At 35.3% G+C, this 24,021-nt stretch overlaps 1 long non-coding RNA gene across 1 annotated transcript in view; it reads right to left on the bottom strand.

Annotated features, from left to right (window-relative positions):
- LOC136059679 (uncharacterized) overlaps positions 1–23,321 on the bottom strand; it is a 32,156-nt gene extending 8,835 nt beyond the window's left edge. The window contains exon 1 of the long non-coding RNA XR_010623299.1: positions 23,257–23,321. This is a non-coding gene — a long non-coding RNA (uncharacterized LOC136059679). The remainder of the gene's footprint in view (positions 1–23,256) is intronic.
- Between the last annotated feature and the right edge of the window lie 700 nt (positions 23,322–24,021).

The raw sequence follows: 24,021 nt of genomic DNA, 5'->3' as shown, positions 1-24,021 counted from the left end.
TGCACTGCCTTGGCAGCAGCCTTGTAAAGAACACACTGAATTAATGAATATTTCATAAAGATGTGATTTATTAGCATTCCTTTGCCTTTGCTTTGAAAAAGGATCTATTCTTCAAAAGCTGAGCACACAAAAGCTTTCTGTAGGTATGGAAAGTAGACCAAATCCCCTGAAGACCAAAAAAGGATTTCTTAATAACCTCTGGGCCATATCGACTTTAGGAGAGATATTTAGTCAATCTTGCATTAATATTTTAGATGGTAAAGAAATGCAGTACTAAGCTATTATACTGAATTTGTCTGTCAGAATCATGAAATACCCCAAATAAAATTATTACTAACTTGGAACTGTCGAGTTTGATATATTTTAAATAACATAAACTGATATAGGTCATATCATGTCACATACACCTCTAGGTCTTCCTGGGCTAAGCACACTTCCATACTGCTGTCAAACATTTCTTCCTAGAACTTTACCAGGAAATCTATCATAGGCTGAAATTCTAAAGTAGTATGTAACCATGCTTTTGTCCTATCCACTAATAAACCATGTAATACAAGATTTGTTGTAACAAGTGGCCTTTTCCTGCTAATACTGTTATTTGTTTTGTTCATTGAATATGTATGTTACTGTGTCTTATGGGAAGACATTTCTCTTTTTAACAAAATTTGTAGCCTCTAACAAACATTGCAATACAGACACAAAGTAAACCATAAAATCAAATGTAGTTTTGGTCTCTCAAGTAGTGCTTTATTTTTGTAGCATAAAATGCATTTTAGCTGTACTCAATACATCATTTTCATATTTTTTCCCACAACCATCCTTTATTTGCAGTGCTATTATAATCCCAGTGTTTGGAAGGGACAAGAGTCTTTGGAAGGAACCTACAAGGATCATTGAGTCCAACTGCCTGACCCCTCAGGGTTAATGAGAAGTTAAAGCATGTTATTGACAACATTGTTCAAATATCTTATGAATATTGGTAAGCATGGGGCAAAAATCACCTCACTAGAAAGCCTGTTCTAGAGTTTAACCTCATGTGTGGCAAAAAGATTTTTCCTAATTTCTACTCTGAACCTCCCCAGGCATAGCCTTTTGCAGTTCCCACGTGTGCTACCATGGGTTAGCGAGAAGAAGAGAGTGCCACTTCCTTCTCCAGTTCCCCTCTTCAGGAACTTATAAAGAGCAATGAGGTCACCTCTTAGCCTTCTTTTTTCCAAATTAAACAAACTAGTCCAATAGTGCTGTTTTCTAGATCCTTCTGCAAGGCCTTCCAAAAAATCAGCACACTTTTTTTGACACCCGTTCATCAAGGGTGGTTATTAGGAATCCTGCATAGCTTGGATAAAGCTTTCAAATGGCTCAGTGAATGATTGGTGTGATATCCTCAGTGAAATTAAGAACTACTGCATACTGTCAGAAGTTGACATTGTAAAAGATGACAGAAAAAATACACATATATATATATATTCTTGAAACTGCATTCATCCTCTCTTAAAAGCCACTTCCTAGAGTCTTGGCAGAGATAATGGTCTCATTCTATGACCAAAATAAAGCATAAAACAGTTTGGTTGTGTTCAGATTACATATTAGTGTCCCTGCAGAAGCAGTCCTTTTTTCTATGCAGAGGTTGAAACAGTAGCAGAAAATGCACTTCAATGGCTACAAAAAGTGAATGAAAATGCTGTCAGACAAGGGGCATATTTATTTACTCGGTTGTTTAAGAGTTTTAGCACTGTATGTCAAAGCAAATAGTTAGAGATTGAAAGTAACACTTAAATGCAGGTTATTAGTATGTTGAAAGAGCGAATGATTAAGGTACTTGCCTTTCCAGGATAACCTGATATACAGTATGACAAGCACCTAAGCAAACTAAAAAAAATAATAATTTTTTTGGAACTTAATACAGATTTTCAGAAGAGCAACACTGAACAGGAGTTTGAAACAGTCATTGAATATATTCAGCAAGCCAATAATAGTTTATACTTCAGTAGGAATTTGTATAGAAATATCTAGCCAAGGAATGCAAAGGTATAAGAAAAACTGACACAAATATTTACTTCCACATGTGTATTCATCTTATTATTTCCTGCATTAGAAAATGCAGAATTATTTTATTTTATTTTATTTTACAAAGGTATTTTAAAGTGGTGGAAAAGATTAGTAACACTGCTAATAAAGAAAATTTAAAAATGTTTGTACAAGGTCATACCAATGTCACTAGGGTAGAGTACTATCACACCTGGGAGATGATTATTAATGTCAGATGTAGAGAGAAGGGAACTCAAACTGCATACTGGAAAATAAAGAAGTTAAATCTGGAAGAATCAGTTCTAATTGATTTTGTGGGTTTTGGACATCATTACCATAGACTTTCAGAAGGTGCAGTGTCAAACATGGAGGATTTACAGCTGTTTGTGAAGCAGAATGATAAGTAGGAAAAATGTCAGAGTAAGCGTTTTATAATCAAATTTCTATAACCAAATTCTCAGATACAATCCAGATACAGAACTGTATCTGATATGGCTGTGAGGAAATAGAAAGTTAAGGTAGCATGTAAATCACCAAAGAGTCAACATGTCACTGTGATTGATGTATTTCTTTCTTGGATGGCCTACTAGATTGCATATACCAAAGAATGTCAGCATGTTTAACTGGATTTCATTGGCAGATTTTCTTTGCAGAAGGGAAAAATACAAACAACCAAATAAATAAATAAATAAATAAATGAAACTTCTCGTCATGATTCTCAGCAATAAATCCATCTGGCTAAATTATATATTTATGTGACAAACCACCAATGATGATATCACCACCTTCAGAAAAGGGAAACAAACCAAAGAAAATGTGGAATTACTGGGAATTTATCTACAAATTTTGCACAATTCAAAGGAAATGATATAATCACCATCTTATAGTTGCAGATAGCTTAAGAAATGAAGGAGGAAATTTATCCCAATCTCTTAAATGTGGAGGCCATTACAGATTAACCTAAATGGCTAAATTCTTCCTTCCTTAGGACTTCCAGATTATTATAGAATTTTAAAGAGTCATCGAAAGTAGAGCCTTTCTTGTCCTTATGCCTATCTTTGCTGTATCTGACTCTGATTAAATATTTGATCACATCTCCAGAAGATATGAGATGTGCTTACAAAATCTGAGGCAGAGGAGAAAAAAGTCACCTGTTAGTTGTCTTAATCAAAAGAATAACTGCACGTGAGCAAATTTTTACTATTATAGAGAATGTGTACTTTCAAACACCAGAGTAATCTCTTATACTAATCCTCTTAAATTTGGTTTGACACAATGAAAGAAACATATTCTGAATTGCTATAAGAAAGCTTTCAGTTTCAGATATATAATGCGAGAGTTGTTTTTATCAAAGGTAAAAATGTGCATATCAAAGTAATAGATGGCATTTTGGTTGATACTTATCAAAATAGTAAATGTGATGTACACATTTACACTATGTAAACACTTCTTTCTGTCTTAGCCTCTGGCTTGTGTCAAGAATAGCTGACAAACAGAAGCACTCTAGTCCTAAATTATATCATCTTTAAAATAAACACATCAGAGAACTTAAGCATGCTCAATTTTTTGTACAGACTCAGGACAAGATTAAAACGAGGGAAAATATGAAGGTAAAAGCTTTAGCCTGCAGAGGTTTTCTACAAACTCTATTAATATCATATGGCAATGTGTATGGTTCATCTCCTGTTGACTCAGAAATCCAAGGAATCCCTGAGAAGCAATAGAAAACAGAAAGACTGCTTAAACATCAAGGGTGTCTATCATTCATATATAGTTAATTCATTATATTTACTTGAAAAATAAATATATTATTTCAAATTACTAAATAGAAGTAGAAAAATGTTGTTGTCTGAATTATTCAAATAAAAAGTAATGTCAGCCATGGAAACAAAATTATAAGATAGAAACAGAGACTTTTTTTTTCCACTCTACTATATAGTTTTATTTCCTCACTATTACTAACTTATGAATATTATTATTTCTTCTGAGACTTCCTGAGTCCATAAAAGTGCAAATAGATATAACTAGGCAAATTCACCTTCCACAAAACTCTTCTTTTCTTACATGACTTAAATGTATGGCTTTTCATATTGTTAAAACTAGGGCATTGTAGACAGCAAGTTTTGGAAATCTAGTTCTGGTGCTCCTGCTCTGATGTCTACTCTCTTCATCTCCAGGCATCAGCATGTTGCCTAGGCAGCTGATACCTCAGATACACACAACCAAACACCTCTATCAGTTATATCAGTTTCTTCATTCAAACACTACTCTGTAAAATAAGGTTGTAAAGAAACCTATCCCTCTCCATGTTGCCGCTTCGCTAAAGAGACAAAAATCTCCACAGAGAATGAGTGACCATTGAAGAGTCATATTACACTGACTCCAATGAGTCTATCTTGCTTCTCAATTACACTGGTTATACTACATGAATACAGGAGGAAGACAGAAAATAAAAACCTAGCTTTTTATGTTATTTTATATTACTTTCACATGATATCAGTATTCCAGTGGTTTACAATACTTACTTTGCCATACTTAGGTGAAAATTTTCATAATATGACTTAACCACTACAGAATATAAGAGAAAAAGATGAGAAAATATCTTTTTCTTCCCTTCTTCTTTCTTCTTTGCTTTCTTTTCCCAGTGAGATGTTACACACACAGACAAATTACTTTAAAATAGGTTACAAAAATGTTGAGGAACAGGCTAAGCTTAGACAATACAAGAATAGTGTTTAACCTCTTTCTACAATACAAATTCCACTTAAACCATAGCAATCTTTATTATAACATTTCTGTTTTAGTTGTTTTATGAATATAAACATGTTATGTATTATACCATCTCTATTTCTTCACCTATGCAATAGTGAGGATGTGCAATTACTTTGAGGGAAGGAGGAAAAGTAGGGCAAACAAGGAAGATGTAATTACTTCAGAACATGCCATTTTCACAGTGGTATTATTTCAAACACGAATCTTGCAGTTTATTTCATCAAGAACCTTGTAAGCCTCACGCTCTCTCTAAAATATGGGGTGTGCAAAGGTAAATGTGAATTTTATTCCCATTGCCATTGGTGGAGGAATGTAATAAAGCAAAATAATATCTTCTGTGTTTCATTAACAAAGCTCACATCCATCACCTATGTGAATGTGTTGTGACTATGCTTTTAAATGCCAAGTGACTATACCTTAGATCCTCATCTCCCTGTTCATTAATCGCTCTGAAAACTTATAAAATGAAATCATAAATTTACAGAATAAAATCTATTAAATAAATCAACACTCCCTTTTGCTAGTGAGTGTTCTTATACTAGAGTGCCTTTTGCTTTAAGAGAATGTATTAGTAGCGTATTGCTATGGAAACCTTTTCTTCTTTTTCTTTTTTCCTACTAGAAGTACTTCATCACCAATTATCCTCCGTTTTCCAAATCTCAGAACTCCATAAGTATGCCCTTGCTTTTACCTATGATTCTTATTTTGGCTGTGTTAATCTTGCAATATCTTTGTCCTGAAGTAAAAATTCTCTTGCTCCCAAAATATTATTGTTTTCACATCTGAATAAATTCATAGCAGATGCTACTGAATTTATAATTTTATTCTCATAAGTTCTTTTCAAATGTTATTTCATTTATTCAAAGTGTATCAGGAAGAATAATGAAATTAAATTACTGATCCACTGGAAAGAAAATTACAGACAAGTAATATTTTCCATTTTGCTTATATTTTCTAAGGACTCAGACTCTTTCCAGCCAGAACCTTTCTGAGCTTTGTACTTCCCTAAGGCTTGCAGTGAATATAAATAGCTGTCATAAATTGTGCCGACAAACTGCTGAAGGAATTCATATTGCAGAAGTAAAGATGCTTTACAGCGCTGCTGTGCCCATTACTTCAGAAACAGAACTAGTTCTAATATTCTTACAGTATGATTCTGCGTAGACACACACATTTCTGCAGAGGTCTCAACTGCACTATAAAGCATACTTTCTGTAGATGATGGAGCACATACATAATTCTGAATCTTCCTGAAACAAATGTGTACTTCACTGAATTAAGGTTCAGAAGGGGACACTACAACAGGAGAACTTATCTGTGGAATTAATGAGCCTAGTCATAGCAGCAGTAGGCTTAAGATGGCCTCACACAATGTATGAATTTAAGTTTTTTCCCCATAATAATGTAAGATTTTTAAAAAATATATAGAGATGATTAGATGAATGCAGATACGAGTGTACATCTAACTGTATTTAAAATATTTTAGTGTATCCATTATAAATATTAAAAAAAGCTCAAATAAATATCTATTGCATGTGTAAGAGTTATTCGATCAAAGGTACCTGAAAAAGAGAATTTAATTCTGCACTGTATTCAATATTCATTTTATGGCAAACGTTTTTAAAACTTCTCTGTTTTTCAAGATTCTACTAGAATAAAATTTCAAAAGTGCTATACATCACCAAGCAGAAATAACTGAAGCAGGTCAAAGGACAGGAACACTACCACTGGACTGATGCAGACCTCTGCCTCATCTATGAGTTCCTAATGAAATATAAATTGGCAAAGTCTGAAATAGTAGCACTAAAAGCAGTTCATTAGTACACTACTGGGACAAGTTCCCATCCTGTGAGCATTCTGCAGGACTAGTCCTGCTTCAGATAAAATAATCTAGAACCTTCCGTTTAAACTAGTCATGTTAGAACTTGCTTTGGACAAGTTTAAGGAACAGACAAATGAAAGAGTACCAGAACTTTTTATGCTGTGACATAACAGAAAAAAAAGGAAGAAAAAGCAGGTCCTTGATAGTAGCATATACAAAAGCTAGTTGTCTGCTGAGTGAATACATTTATTCGACTTTACTAACAAGGTTCCTTAGATTTTAGTACCTGTGATAGCATAGGTACAAGAGTACATCTGAGCTGGCTTTGAAAAATCTAATTCATGTAATGGTTCTACAGCTGTTGTAATCCGTTTATTTGATGGCACGATGCACAGTTAGGTTAACCAAACTGTTGAAACCATCTACCTGTTCTTCTGTCCTCTTTCTAGAAACCTGTTTCGTATTTACCTTTAGTTTTCTTGTGTCCTTGTAGACCTTTTATCAGCACTTCCTCTTCTGTGTGCAGCTGGATCTTCTCTTTTCTTAGTGAGGTAGTTACAAGTAATCAGCATCAAAAATATTCTAGACATAACATTGCTATTGTCACAATATAACAGTTAGATCTCTTCCTATATAATTTGAGAAACATCTATACATGCTCCTGAGTTCTGGCTTATCTTGTGATTCTGAAGAGGTATCTGGATACTTGTGTAATATTTCTATGACTCTCTGCTAGTCCAAGTTGTTAGAATTAAAAGAAGGAAAGGAAAAGCATATGCTATATACTAGGACAGCTGCTATTCCATACATTCTAAAAAATGCCTGGTGACTCTCATTTATTGTGACTGTGTTAGGATAAATCAGGACACAGAGAAAGCAAGCAAAACTGTAAACATATTTACAGAAAGAGGTTGTGAATTATTATGAAAAAGGTTTTTTTTTAATGTGGAAAGCTAATGAAATTATGAGCTAATTAAAATGCATTTGTGATATAATTATATTATGGCAGAATTTTTTTTACTTGACTTAAAAGTCATATGATTCTGGTAAAATTTCAAAGAAAACCTTACTAAATCATAATCATAGAATCATGGAATCATAGGGGTTGGAAGGGATCTCAAGAGATCATCGAGTCCAACCCCCCTGCCAGTGCAGGTTCCCTACACCAGGTCACACAGGTAGGCGTCCAGGTGGGTCTTGAATATCTCCTGAGAAGAATATTCCACAACCCCCCTGTGCAGCTGTGCCAGTGCTCCGTCATCCTCACCATAAAGAAGTTCTTGTGCACATTCGTGCGGAACCTCCTGTGCTGCAGTTTCTGTCCGTTCCCCCTTGTCCTGTCTCCACACACTGCTGAAGAGTCTGGCCTCTCCACTTTGTCCCTCACACCTCAGATATTTATAAACCTGGATCAGGTCCCCTCTCAGTCTTCTTTTCTCAAGGCTAAAGAGACCCAGTTCACTTAGTCTTTCTTCATAGGGGAGATCCTCCAGGCCCTTCACCATCTTTGTGGCCCTGCGCTGGACTCTTTCCAAGAGATCCCTGTCTTTTTTATACTGGGGAGCCCAGAACTGGACACATTACTCCAGATGAGGCCTCACCAGGGCAAAGATATGACAGATAATGTTTATTGAGAATAGATTTTCTGAGCAGTTAGGACACTGTCCTAGGAGGATTGCTGAACATACACTATGTTCTCATGATGTTTTTTATAAAGTTGTAATACTATATCTTTGATAGTGAGTTTGTATTGCCCCAGATGTTAGATTAGAAAAACATTTGTGAACACAAATCTATCAGGATCAATAAGGAGCTCTGAAACTACTATGCTTATTGCTGCCTAACAACATAATACATTCAATGGAAGCTAGAGGTAGTGGTGGCATTTCTCTTTTATAACTTTCTGAGCCTTTTTTTATTTTTTCAACTAATGTATGTACTATGTACATGTCTAGGAACTAAGATTACTGATTGAGGGCAAAAGGGTGCAGCACATGATATAACATGGCCTTCATTTTAGGGACAATATTCTATTATCAAATATAAAACACACTATATCACATGCTTCATATCTCTCTTTTTAATCACAATTTCGTATGTGGATTCCAGGCTATCACATTCTTACATTGCTTTATTTGCAGTGTTTCAATTACAGGAATGACCAGTAAAAATTAATTGGAGCTTTTAAGTGATGTGAGATCACCCTCCACAGGAAATACTGTAGAATGCAGAAGTCCATGATATCTTGCAAGTCCCAAAAATATATTCATGCATTGCTATATATTTTCAAATATTCAACACAGCATTATTCACCTATGGTATGTCCATGTCACTCCATGTTTACCAAAACTGTGAAAACCAACAGCCCCTTGAAAACAAAGAAACATTCTCAAAAGACACATTCTTAAGTACAAATGTATTTCAATAGAATTATAACAGCATATTTTCTAAATTATAAGCAGAAATGATCCATAATAGTATGCATTTTCTCACATGTAAGCCCAGACAGAAGGTAATTAGAAAGCATATACATGTATATATATACATAAATGTATACATATATACATATTTATATATGTAATATATAATGTAATTATGTATATATGTAATATATAATGTAATATATGTAATATATGTAATTATTTATATATATGTATAAATAAAAATCCCAGAAATAAGGAATCTGTCTATGCTATCTTCTGAAAGAATCCCCTCTAGTTTGGATGGTAGTACATCTGCTAATTCTCTTCTAATCCTAGGTGTTTGGCCTTCACTTAGAAATATGTAGACTACACAAGCCAGACCATGAAATAAAAGACTTCAGATTTGTTAAGACATAAAATGTAGGTAGAAATAGAAATTAAAGACAACAAAATAAGATGTACCCCTCCTTGTAGACAATTTGCTGCAATCAGTAATCTGAGAGTTATAGCAGAGAGGTAAGTAAAATTCTCTGCAGGCATCTCTACTCTACAAAGCTGAGATTAAACACCACAGAACCAGTTTAAAATGCATAGCTATTGCCTCTTTCTATTAGTGATTCAGGGGCACTGCCTTTTCTCTTCTGTTTAGCTCATCTCTGTGCATGATACTGTTTACCATCTTCTAACATAAACCTTTTTTTCTCATCATACCCATTACTCCATCACTCTACCCAGACATGATCAAGAGCACACAATAGCGTTCCCATTTTAATGTTATTCTCATTTTTTATTCTGTCCCATTTGAGAATCCTTCTAAGGATATTGATCTCTTAGAAGGCTGTTCTATGTAACCAGAAAATAACAACAAGCCCTGATCCTTTTCCCAGGTCATTTCTTGAGATGGACAATGGCAACAGTTGCATACACCCCTGGTCTGTGATTAAAACATGGCTACATCTCTCTGAGGTGAGCAACACTCCACTATTTCAAATTGCTCTGTTCCATGCAGATTATGAATTTTAAAAGCAGCTATTGCAGAATCATGTAACTGCAGGGCTTGGGAGGGACCACAAGAGATCACTGAGTCCATCAGCTAAAGCAATTTCCTTACCTGTTTGTAAATTGTAGGCATGATCAACTTTTAGTAAGGCTTCTGTGGAAAATCAACAAGGACAGTGGTGTCACTGTATTGGCTTACATCACAATTTTCACAGCTTTTCTCTGTCCCATATCCTGTGCTGACAGTGAGCAGGATATTTCATTCTGATATACAGAGAAGAATCATAAGAGCAAGGATTCTCAAACACAATCTGTTCACAGGACCTCACAGCCCCAGTTGCCATGCGTGGGAAAAGGACAGCAGCAGTTGAGAGCTTTGCAGCTGGCCAGAATCTAGCACAGCAGGATGCAGCCTACAAGCTCCACCTCCCCTTTCACTCAAAGGTATTTCTGGGCCTAGCTTCCACTGATCCTTACCAGATAAGCAACAGCACTCCGCAGCCTCCAAAGGGAAAACAAAGATGGCTACTTGAAAGGTGTAAGAGGGGTAGTTATTATTGCTTTTTTTGACCTGCATTTTTGCATTAGTAGTGTAGACACTATGCTTTGCAACCTCTTCTAATACACATTAGAATGAGAGTGAATATAGGTTACTACCTTCGTATTTTTTCCCATTCTTCAAACAATCAAAACACTGGTCATCTCATGATTCTGTCCTACTATTCATGCTTAGAAAACTAGTGCTATTGTTTACTTGAATTTCACAGATGTATTATGGAGGAGAAAAATATACGTATTTTATCTATAATTGAATGAACACGCTTTTTATTTTCCTCTTTCAAGTGTTCATGAATTAAATGAAATATCTTTTCAAACAATGTTTTTTCAAACGATCTTCTTAACACTCAAAAATTCCGAAGCCCAGAACACTGGGATTTCAGTCTCACCTTTATAAGCAAAAAACCCTTAGACAACCAGTGTACCTCATTACTATAATAACTATAAAAAGTAATGTTGATAATTTATTATAAGTTCATCCTTTGTTTTATGTCTGGCACTTTTAATCATTAATATTTTATCTCGGGAAAAGAGAAAACAACTGCAAAAATTTTAACGAAGTATTGAATTCTTATCTAAATGTGATGACTTTTGAATAAGAAAGTAAAACCTAGAGATTTCTGACAACTTGTAGAAGAAATGTATTTAACATGTCAATTCCAGTCAAGTTCGTATTGTTGAGTTTTACAGGAACATTATCATGAGAATAGGAGGAGGCAGTAAATACACTGAAAGTTAGCTGACTAGAGCATGCACTGAAATACCCACCTAAGATTCTCCAGAAAAATTACTGTCAGGCTGATCTTGAAACCACAAATACATATATAATTTTTTTTTAATGATACTAAGACAGTGTCAAACAGTTCCACAGTCACAAGAAAATCACAGATCTGTCAAAATTCAACTGCCTATTTATGTTTTGTTAATTCTTTTTCTAAACTTCATTTTCACATGTGTTTTTCCTTTTCATGCAACAAAAATTATCTTCCTGTATTTAAATGTTGATAATATTTGAGAAAAAAAAAATTTCATTTCCCTTATACCTAAACACATATCATCAAATTATTTCTAGTAAAAAAAAAGTACTCCAGTATGTACTACAACATTTCAACATAAAAGTTGAAACTAATAACAAACATCAAGGAATAAAACAATACTTAATTTTCCTCCTTAAAAAAAAAAAAAAAGACACTTCTCAAGGGAATCATGAGATTACATTTGCAGTATTTTCGTTTCTACTAATACTAATACTAATATACTAATAAGTATTAGTCCAGTGACTTGAGTAATTATAAAGCAAAAACAGAAAGTGATGCTTTGTTAATAAAATAGTGGGAAAAAACTGATGAGAATTATTGATCAATAGTATAGCTTCAAGGGCAATAATTTAAATGCAAGTAGCATGCATCTCTTCAGTTTGAACTGAGGCACAGTTTCTTTAAGCAAGTTCACTGTTGCTAAATATAGCAATGACGTGTTGTAAAGTAGCAGTGATTTTCTGAAGTACAAGTATGCTACTGGTGATTTAAGCTCTGCAACTTGATCTTAACAGCGAGAAAATACTTCAACACCATTTTTTGCTTCTGTAACGATAAGTTGTTTCTATCACAGTATAATATTTCTGTATTCCTTTCTACTTGATTTTTAGGGAAAATATTTTCTATTTGACTTTTCCCTTTGCACTTGCTTCCATTCATTCCCAACATACCAATTTTAGATGCCTGGCTTTTTGACAGCTCTATAAAGAAAACAACATAATACCGTGAAGATGACCATGAGGTTTCATGGTCCATTCCATACAGCAATGAAGCAGACTGCCTAGGACAGAGATGCTAGGAACCATTCACTTGGATACAAGTAAACAGATACTTTTTTCTGATTGCTTCTCCTCAGTATTTTAAGTTGCATCAAACTCTGTCCATGTTGAGTTCAAAATCACGAACTAACTTGAAAAGCTGTGAAGCGTACCCTGAAGCAGAGCATAACCCTCATTTATAAATAAGCACACAGAAAGCAAATTTTTAAGGTTCAGGACAATGACTGAAGCATTCTCATTTCTCTTGCAGTTAGAAAGAGCTATTTAGAGCTTTGGAAAGTAGCTATACAAATAAAAGATTTATCATCATTATCCAACAGAATCAATTACTTAGAATGCAAATTTCCAACCTCATCAGTTTGAGAACTACTTGGGCTCTATAAAGAGTTCACTTTCTTGTTGTAACTGAATATATTTAATCACCTTATGGTTCAATTACACCTATCATATTAAAACAGAAATGATCCCTGAAGAAACTGGAAATGATCGTAAAGGGACTTTGTTGGTCATTGAGACCATTCCCTTACCAGTGCTAGAGTAGATAACAATATCGCACAACCAATCAATCAAACTCTATTTTGAAAGGTATTCACTTTATGGTGGTTGTTGTTTCCTATACTTTTTCTCTCCTATTGTGGTTCATCCTTCTTCCTTTCTAAAATGCAAAACCCAAATTCTCAAAATTAAAATAAATTTTGTTTTGATCTTGAAGATTTCAAACAGAAGTTAAACAAAATGCTATCTGGTATAATCATAATTCCTTAAGTAAATTACTTATTAAAAAAAAAAGTGAGAGAGATTAGGAAAAACTGAAAGCAGAGAAAATGAAGACAAACTGTTCCATTCTGCATCTCTATTGATATAAATTTCTGCTTTGTTCTGTTTTCTGAGTCTAGATACTATGGTGTTTGTATGGGACTTGTTGAATCACAGCACTGATGGATCACCTGAGGCAAGCACTCATCCACAGTGGCACAGGTGAAGAAAATTCACCTGTGTGTCTGGAAGGGGTGGAGCCTGGCTCTACCTCTCCTAGACCTCATTTAAAGGCTGTCTGCCATGGGAGAAGGTTCTTTTTCTGGAGGGTGTTCCCTTTGGAGTTTTCCTACTGTAAGCCTGGGATGTGGGTGAGCATTCCATCTACTTTTGATTATTCCCTTTCATTGTTGTTATCTTTCTTGTTATACTTCCTGACTACCATACTGTTAGCTATACATCTTTTAACTATGCAGTTGTCTAATATTTCAGATGTTTCACATCTTTTTCAAGTCTTCATCCCGGGTTTTTCTTGTTTCTGTGATTTTTGTTACAAGGAAAACATTTTGTCTGCATTTCCACTGTTTTTTTTTTTGTTTGTTTGTTTTTTAATAGATAGTAAACTCAATTTTATTTCTGTTGTGTTTCAAGTTGAATTTGTGTGGCATACAAGCTGGACTGCAAAGTCCAGCTGATTTTATGAACATTTGATTTGGAAATGCTGAACTCCTTGTGTTTGTTTTTTATGGTTTTCTTTCCTTGCTGCTGTATTTTAAGTATCTAAATACAGAATATAGAAACAGACTATACTGTACTAATCTTCTTGAGAGTACTAACATTGGGAAAAAAAAACAACTTGTTTTACTGTGTAACCTACTCCATTTGTGAAATGTCATGTCTTCTGCAGTCAGTAACTCTTGCACAGTTCTATCTGTTATTTTTAGATGTGTAGTTTTAATAGTTTTAGCAAAACTGAAGAAACAATCTGTCATCTTTTTTATTAGGTGACAAATGACATTTAATATATGAATCACCCAGGTGAATGAGTTATTTTGAATCACATTACTCATACAACACTGTTGATGCTTTGTGAAGAGCTCGGGTTGGATGCTCTATGTAGAAGCAAAAGTATGTTTTCCACTGTGGTGGGAAATACATAAGACCTGTTGTCTGGAATTAGACTTCTCTCAAACAGCATATTATTACTGGAAAACAAGAACAGCAGAACGGTTTCTGCCAAATATTGGAGTGTAAGAGCTTATGTAACAGATTAAGAAAATGAAAGAATATGTTAAAAAGTACAGAAGTTAAAATAACCAGGCTGGAAGAGAGGCAGCTATCACAGAAATAAAAGTACTGAGAAACAGAAGAGTTTTAATTCTCTTGATATGTATTAATCAAGATATGAGAGCAAATTTAGGTTGTTGGGTTCAGTATGAGCATTAATTTAATAGGCCACAATGTTGCCTTTGTGCTTGTTCTCAGTTCTTGTTCCAAGCAGAAAAAAATGGTGCACACACTGACACATGCTGTAAACTTGTGGAGAGTGAAAAGTGAATGTGAGCAGTAGGAGGTGATTTTCAGCTGTGGTGACAGTGATGTGGAAGAGAAGTCATTTTCTGGACAGCCGTGCACAGCTGCCACACACAAAAAATGAAGACCTTTTCAATGAGCTCTTCTGTGCAAGTTAGTTATAGTGGTGAATATGTTGTAAAAGAGTATTTTGTAGCTAAGAATTTGCTCCATTATAAATACTATCATTGAGATTTTTATGTCTGTTGTAGGAGGCATTACTTTCTATTCCAACTGTAAAAACTTGGTATCCTTTTTCAACAGCCTAAATATCCATTATCTCATTTTTACTAGTGGGTTTTTTAAGCGCTTTCCTAGAGTTTAAGGCAGTACTGTATCCTTTGATTCATCTTTGTCTTTTCCTCTACTCTCAACCTCAGAATTTCACCTGGCTGTTGCTACCATTATATTTTTTCCCATTGTTTACACTAAGCAGTCTTCATGAAAACTTCACAGATACAAGATCTTTTTTTTCAAGGCTATGAAAATCAGTAGGAATATTTGCATTAATTTAAAATGGTTTTGGATTGAGCCTATATTAATACTACATGTACAGAATTGTGTTCTTCAGTGATAATATGAGCTGATACTTCTTAGCTGTAAAGGAGCTAGCTGCTGTTTCACATTAAGGTTGCTTAGCACTTCAAAGGAGGAAGACTGTGCTCCTATTTGACACAGTATATTAGGTGGTTCTAGATTCTATTAGGTTCTGGTTTTAATATTTCCCACTGAGTGAAGATATGAATTCAGTTTATTCTCATTTATGGAAGAAACTATTAACATATTAATGATACTTTAGATGTTGTTTAGAGATCAGATATAAGCCTGCAGAGTCATTTTCAAGCATAATCACAGAAACAAAATGAAAAAGCCAAAGCTTCATGAGAGGAGAAATGATTCTTATGTTATGGATTTCTTCCAAATAACCCTATTTTTGATTAAGGATAAATCATATTTTTCCAAGCAAAGTATGAATTACGGTAATAAGAATCATAAGAAACTTCTTAATTTTAATTGCTTATTTAGTTCAGATAACCTACTAAGTAATTTGGTAAGCTGTATACAGCAGAATAGCAATGAACATGTTTTTTTCTATAACCTTCCAGGTGTCCATTGCCTGTATGAACTAATAAATAGTTGCTAATAATACCTATTTTCTCTCATTTCATTATGATTATTAGAGAAAGATTAAGCATTTATTGCTAGTTAGGAGAGAAAGAAAGCTAAAAGAGAATTGAGGTAAAGAACAGTTATTTAATTTGAGTTCTATTGGGGATGAGAAATTGTATGACTGACTAGAAGTGTATTAGAGTTTGGTTTTCATTTTTATGTGTCTTGATGTGACAAAGGTAACACTGAAAAGCACTGCAGCTCCACAAAAGCACTGAAAATCAAGGTGGCTGAAGTGCATCTCTTTAATTGCCATCTCATGTTACAATATGTATGGATTGCTCTGAAAGTAATGCCTCCTTTTCATTTTCATGAGAAATACAACAGATACAAAGAGTACAATAACGCTAATTGATAGAGTGAATTCTCAGCTACAAAACACTCTTTCAACCTAGTTGCTGCCATTTTTAGTAGTGAAGAATGTAAACCTGCATGCCATACTTTAAGAATCTGCACCACTGGATGTGACTGATGTTGCTGCTGCTGAAGTGCACCATTCACTGCCCCCCTATGCACACATCTTGGTGTTGGTCTTCATAGATGTTCAGAAAGTGTCATTGAATGTCAATAGTTGCCTTTTTTTTTAATGTGGAGGAATTCAATGGTGAATCTTTGCCTCTTGCAGATCCACATCAGATACCATATTGTATTACTGCCCCTCTGTTCCCATTTGTCACACAGAAACAAAATGTAACTGAATATTGGTGGGACGGTTCAACCTCTACTGTCATACCACCAATACCTTTCTCAGACATGGGTCAAAATAATAAAATTAGAGGCCTTATTTTTGCAGCAGCCCTAGCAGGTTTCCACTTGAAATGTTCAATGTAGTTCTCAGAAGACTAGGTTTCAATTTGTGTACTGCCAGTTTCCTGTGTGACTTTAGGCAAGTTGGTTAATTTCTCAGTGTTTAATTTAACTTCATGGTTTGTTTGTTTGCTTGGTCATTATGTTTTGTCTAACACTACTTGTTTAGGTTAGGGCATTGATTTTTAGGCAAAGATTTTCTCAATGTGTGCCTTTCATAGGAAAGGGCCCTTACTTCGGTTGACTGCTGTAAGAATTAAATAGTAATTCAGCCAAACACTGTCAGCTTCATGTTACTACAGATATTCTATAAGAATGCTAAAAGACAGACAGCCACAGTGTGTAACAATCTAGTTCTTATGAATTACTGCGTAACAAAAATGAATTAAAATGGAAATATCTTTTCCCATTGCTACTTCTTGAATGAAATCTCAAAGCATCATTTTTCCACCCCATGTAACAGGAGGAACTCATTCTTACTGAAGAAACTAACACACTGCCCCAAGAAAGTAACAACATATCTCACAAAAATAACAGTATTTAACTGAGGGGTAAAGTGAGTTAGAGAACATGGCATGCTTGCTAACTGTGCAAATGCCAAAGGTGCTATCATTCTCCCTAATAAATAAAGTATTTGTTATTGGCAATTACTATGAAAAAAAAAAACCTTAAGAAAATCACTAGATTCACTGATTTCCTCTTAGTTTATAATTTGACATATGACCTGTAAGACATAGAAGTGCTTTGTTAGACCTCTGTGGCTTCTGGATTAGGACTGTGAGGCACAAAATTGAAAACATCCTTTAAGTGTCTTGAACTGTGAAATGCAGCTGTAGTGAATGCCTTAAATATGTTTTTCTACACAAGTAGAAGCTCTTTGAGTTAGAAAAGCATTTGTATAGAGCTTTGTCCCCAGGTATACATACACTTGGATTTTTGCAGATGTCTATCTTCCCTTCACAGGGAAACACTTGGACATGCTCAGGAGGGAGTTATCTTGTTTGTGGCTTGTGTACCTGTAACCTCAATGGACTCTGGAATTCAGTGTTTCCTTGTGTTGCCACATGCTTAATACAAATGCCCTCTTCAGAAAATGTATTGACAGGCACACATCTGGAAAAAATGTTGCTAACTTTTGCTAAATGTTTAAATCATCCAAATGCAGGTGTCTTTAACAAACAAAAAGAACAGGTCTCTGATCTCATGTTGATCCTTTCTTCTGTTTCTCCAGCTTGACAATATCAGGATTTTATTTAAAATAGGAAAGCACTAGGTTTATTGCTCCAGAAAACAAGATGTTTTTTGTGTGAACATAAGGAAAATAAGACAAATGATTTTTTTCCCTTTTCAAAGAATAGTTAGCATTTTAGCTGAAATTCAGAAGTAATTTTCAATGTTCAGCTAAAATTTGCCACTCTCAAATCTGCCAACAGCAATAGGAAGAATAATCCTACTGTGAATTTAAATTGTAAAATTAAATGCAACTTTTAAAGAATACTTAAATGGTGTCAACAGCTTCTCACTAATTTATTCTATTTCTTTCACAATGCATTTCCAATAGTTTAAAAAGGGGCGAGTGTATGCTGACACCAGTTTACACAGCTTGAGAATTTGCCTCAATATACTTTAAAGTGATGCATGATCAAATTTGAGAGTTAAGTGACTTATCATTGAAATAAATGAGGTCTCCTATTGATTTTGCTCAAACGTATTGACTGTCTTTTCAAAATCTAAATTAATGTCTACATGTGTTATATAGAACATCTTAAGAATACTGTTAGTCAAACAAAAATTTTGCAGACAAGTGAAGAAGTTTAAATATAGCCTCAGTTGTACCTATTCTAATAATTGCTTCAAACAAACATCTTCATTGAGCTAATAGTCTCCAATGAAGAATAAACAAATATTCTAACAAAAACTAAATAATACTATAATTCCAAATTGATTTTTTTGGTTACTCAGCTGTTGCATGGACTTTAATTTTCTCAGTACAAAAAGCTTTAACCTATAACAAATCTCTCTCTTCCTCTAAGGAAAAAAAAAGTCAGTATTTTCTTGAGTCCTTACTGAAGTTATCAGTTTGAAATAATTACTGGAGTTGAGGAATGAAGAGGATGGGGGTCAGGATGCAGCTGTAATGTTATGATGAAAGGTATTTTTCTTTCCATCATTGCTGCTTATCAAAATGTTAGAGTATACCACTTCAAGAGAAATATATATGATGCTTAAAGAAAATAAGAATTTAATCACAGAAAACAGAATTGTAAAGGCTGGAAGGGACCTCTAGAGATTACCTAGTCCAGCCACCCTGCCAAAGCAGGCTCTCTAGATGAGGTTGCACAGGTAGGTGTCCAGGCAGGTCTTAAATATCTCCAGAGAAGGAGACTCCACAGCCTCCCTGGGCAGCCTTTTCCAGTTCTGTCACCCTTACTGTAAAGTTCTTGTGCACCTTTCTGTGGAACTTCCTATGCTTCACTCTGTAGTCATTTCCCTTCATCCTATCACCACGCACTGCTGAGAGGAGGCCAGCCTTGTCTCTTTACCTGCTGCACCTAAGGTATTTATAGACACTGATCAGATCCTCTGAGTCTTCTTTCTTCTAGACTGACCAGGCCCAGGTTGCTTAGCATTTCCTCATAAGAGAGATGCTCCAGGCCCTTTATCATCTTTGTGGCCCTCCACTGGACTCTTTCCAGGAGATCCCTGTATTTTGGGAACTGGGGAACCCAGAACTGGACACAGTATTCCAGGTGAGGCCTCACCAAGGTGGAATAGATGGGGAAGATTACCCCCCTTGACCTACTGGTGAGGCTTTTTTTTTTTTTTACTGAACCCCAGGAATGTACTTATATTAATATGAATTAGTATATTATGTTGTGCAAATGTTGTTTCTTACTCACAGTAGAGAACCTTGTGATAGAGACAAGCAGTGAGCACTGGAGAAACTCATGAGCTTAAATAAAGAGAAGTGCAAATTCTTGCACCTGGGGTGTGGCAACCTCCATTTTCAATACAAGCTTGGGGGTAAAAGGATTGAATGTTGCCCTACTGAAAAGGACTTAGGGGTATTGGTGGGTTGTAAGATGTACATGAGTCAGCAATGTGCCCTTACAGATCAGAAGGCCTATTGCATCCTGGTCTGCATCAATATCATAGAATAGAATTGTAAAATGGCTTTTTAAGATCATCTAGTTCTGACCCCCTTGCTGCAGGCAAGGACACCTTCCTCTAGACCATGTTGCTCTAAGCCCCATCCAGCCTAGACTACTACCCTCTTCCAGCCATTTCCCTCATACTATTTCCCCTCATACATGTCCTAAAAAATCACTCCCCAGCTTTTCTGTAGGCCCTACTCAGGTACTGGAAGGCCACTGTAATGTCTCCTCAGAGTCTCCTTTTCTCCAGGCTGAAGTGCCCCAGCTCTCAGCCTGCACTCATAGGGGAGAAGAAACACGTCCAGCAGGTTGAGGGATCCTGGCCCTCTTTTCTGTGCTGGTGATTCCTCACCAGGAATGCTGTCTCCAGCTGTGAAATCCTCAGTACAGAAGGGACGTGGACCCATCAGTTCCTCCAGAGGAGGGCAGCGAAAGTGATCGAAGGGATGGAACACATCTGCTACAAGGACATTCTGAGAGAGCTGGGGCTATTCTTCCTGGAGAAGGAAATCTAAAGGACAGATTTTCTTTTTTGGCTGGATATAAGAAAAAGTTCCTTATGATAAGAACAGTGAAGCACTGGTATAGATTGCCCAGAGAGGTGGTGGATGCCCTGTCCTTGAAGACATTCAAGGTCAGGCTGGAGGGGGCCCTGAGCAACCTCATCTAGCTGTAGGTATCCCTTATAGTTTTAGAGGAGCTGGTGTAGATGACCTTTAAATGTCCATTACAATTCAAATGATTCTGTGACTGTAGTATTTATGTAATAAATTTGGGTGAAAATGAACTCGGGAACATTATAAGGTAAACATTCTACTAACAAGGTTTGTGATTTCAATTTTTATCACAACACCTATTAGAGAGATTACTTCAGTTAGAAGAATGAAAACATACACTGATTTGTATTTACAGTACAAAAATCTGCTTTCATTTATTTTTGGTGATATTTTATATGGGCTTTGACAAACTAGCTAAAGGATTTTTTTTTCTTTCAGAGATGCTAAAATGGGAGGATGAACTGTGCAGTAAAATATCTTTCCACTGGAAATACATTGAAAATAGTCCTCATTCAGAAAAGGCTTGGTTTGGGTGGTTGAGGATGGGTTTAAGTAATGAGTATTTATAGGTGGAATGACATTCAGTCAAAACATTTACCAAAGCATATTACAATTAAGGTCATGTTTTATGTATATGTATTTGAAACTACATACTGCATTGTTATATATGCCTTACTGCTCTTAAGGAAGGTGTACATGATAGGAGTCTCTACATAGTACTACACTGAGCTAGCTTCCAAAAAATAGCAATAGAATCATGATTAGTGCAGCAATTCTTCCAGGTGAGTGTGTTCTCTGTTTCTCAACAGACCTTATTCACTAGGCTACAGTATTGTATAGTTCTGCTCTGTGGGGTAGCTGGATCACAAGCATCAGTCAGACCAGAGATGAACTTCCCCCATTAAGGTTCCTATTTCCTCAGTCCTGTCCAATCTCACAAAATATTTTTCTGTAGGACTCAAAGCCCAAGTGTGACAGCTAATTCTCTACAGGTCCATACAGGACCATCACTTCCTGGATGTATACAACAAACATCCAAATTGTGGATTTCTCATTCAAAGTAAAATACATTTCTAAACACTTTAACACTTGTACGGTGCTGAGAAAATTAATACAGCTGAAATAGTCATTAATTTACCACAGAATGATCATAGTAGCTCAAGACTGTGAAGTCTCATCACAACAGCAGCCTCACCTTCCTGCACTATAGTATGTACAGAGAAAACATACCAGTTCCAACATAAGAGCAGATACTTTCCATCTCCTAGGTGCTATTCAGAGACCTAAAAGAAATAAAGCAAAAAAAAAAAGCTACTGAAACTATCTAGTTCATGGTTCAGACAGGAGAGAGTGTGAGCTGCAAGTTCGAACTTGCAAAGCTTTCTGCCTAGTTGAAAGGCAAGAGCCCTCTCTTTCAGGAGTAGTCAGCCTAACTGTTATATTTCCCCATAATCACATAATGATTTTCTCTCAGCACTGCAAGTCCTTTAGAAAGGTGCATAGTGGTATCCAGCCACAAATTATTGGATAGTATCTTAGAAAGAATTACATTCCTGTAGGAAAAAGTGTCCATAATACAGGTCAAGATGGAAGATAATAAGGTCCTTTACAGATAACACTGAAGAATAGTAAAGAGAGGCTTAAATAGCATAACAAAGAGAGAGCAGAAATAAAATATAAACCCACTTTATATACATTACATTCAAATGCATACAACTATATGGAGAATGTTGAAGAGAAAGGCTCATATATTGCATTATATTATCAATATAAAGCAACTTTTAAATATTATAAAACAACAAGAATGTTTCATTAAAAATGAAATGAGTGGGATATTTCAGTGTAGTAATTTAGATGCATGCAGCCATGATGACATTCAGCACAGTGCTTACTCAAATAGACAGCAATTTTTGTAATGGATGGAAATCTCCCTGCACTATGCATGCAGGAACGCACAGAAGTCTAAGCTTTCTGTCCGCATGAAAGGCTTAAGAATCTGGCTTTGTGTAGTAGTGACTAGACAGGGATTTAATAGGATAGAACTAATCAATTGGTTTCCAATATACTGATGCTAGGTAATTGACTAGACCCAGTAATTCACTAGCAGCAGCATATGATTCTATGATATGATTTCTGTTCTTTAATGTCCAGTTTTACAGTACTATACCACAGTGCAGCAGAACAGAGAACGTGGTTGTGAATAGTTGGGTTAAAATAGTCACACCCTTTACAGATAAATATTGGAGTACAAGATGAGAATTTTTTGCTGTGCTTGACATTAGGAAAATAATAGCTGTGGCTACTCAGCATCTCATAGAGTAGAGCACGTCAGTGACAATCCTATTTAATGGAAGTTTAAATTTAGTTCTTAGAAGCTAAAAAATTTTGAAAGAAGAACTAAACTGAAATAAAGCAACCGTTCAAATGATAACAAAATAATAACTGTTGTGGGTTCATTTCCTGTAACATTCAAATTTATTTTCATGTTTCTGCAATTTAATGTTACAGTCCTTCAAATGCCTCTTACTAGAGGATAAGATCAGTAAGGAACTTATTAATAAATAGGCAGCAGTTCAGCACAGTGAAATGAATGCTGAGTGAGTATAACATCACTGTGGTAATCAATTCACAGGTTGCTGGCTCTCGTGCATTTTACCTCTAGTAAATCAATCAGTGTAAATATTTACACACTGAAGTGAATAATATTTACCAATCATTCTAACATCTGGTATTTCTGTGCAAAGAAACTGTACCACTGGTCATTCACAGTGAATGTAAATGATGAGTCCTTAATATCTTGTTTAGATAAGCAAGATCTTACCATCAGAATCTCAAAATGTTCATCTTTGAAGTACCTCATCAGAGAATGCTTTTCTTCAACTTAATGCAGACATCTGCAACTGAAATCAAACTTTTCTTGTCAAGAGCATATTTGCTTGGAAAATCTCCAATAGTCTTCTTTGATAATAGTGGTATCTATCTAAAAAAAAAAAAAACTGCAGGATGGTAAAAATAAAAACCCCTTATAATAGTTATGTCATGCATCTTAATGCATTCTAGTTATAGGGTTATTTTTACAGCTCAATATTTTTTAAATACAGAAAACACCATTACACTATAGTACACTATAATACTTTATCCCTTTACTTCTACATTGAACTCGGTGACTAATACTTGTCTAGATCATGATCTCTTTTTGAATAAGCTGTATCTTCTGAAAAGGCAACCAGGCCTAATTTGGCTTTAGTAAGAAAGGATTAAGCTGACAACCCTCTTGGGTTGCCTGTTCCAAAAATGTCAATGGTTTACAGGCTGGTTTGGCCTGGTTCTGTGAGAATTGGTGTGGGGGACCTACAGACCCATGCCTGGGAAAGGGGGAAAGTGAAAAGGGAGAAGGGCTTAGAAACAAAGCAGGAGAAAAGCTAATTTACTAAATAAGATATTGGAATGCAAAATAATACAATATAATTAGAATTAAAGCTAATAAATCAAATAAAATGAGCAAATGAGACATGAGAGGGAACCATGGCAGTTGCTGACACCTTTCAAAAATAAATAAAACTGCACGGGTCTTTCTAATCTATTT

The sequence above is a fragment of the Cyrtonyx montezumae genome, unplaced genomic scaffold (assembly GCF_038088225.1).
Source record: "Cyrtonyx montezumae isolate F1298 unplaced genomic scaffold, pur_monq_1.0 scaffold_10, whole genome shotgun sequence".
Lineage (NCBI taxonomy): Eukaryota > Metazoa > Chordata > Aves > Galliformes > Odontophoridae > Cyrtonyx > Cyrtonyx montezumae.
The sequence above is the reverse complement of the archived record's forward strand: the minus strand, read 5'-3'. Positions and strand labels throughout refer to the sequence as shown.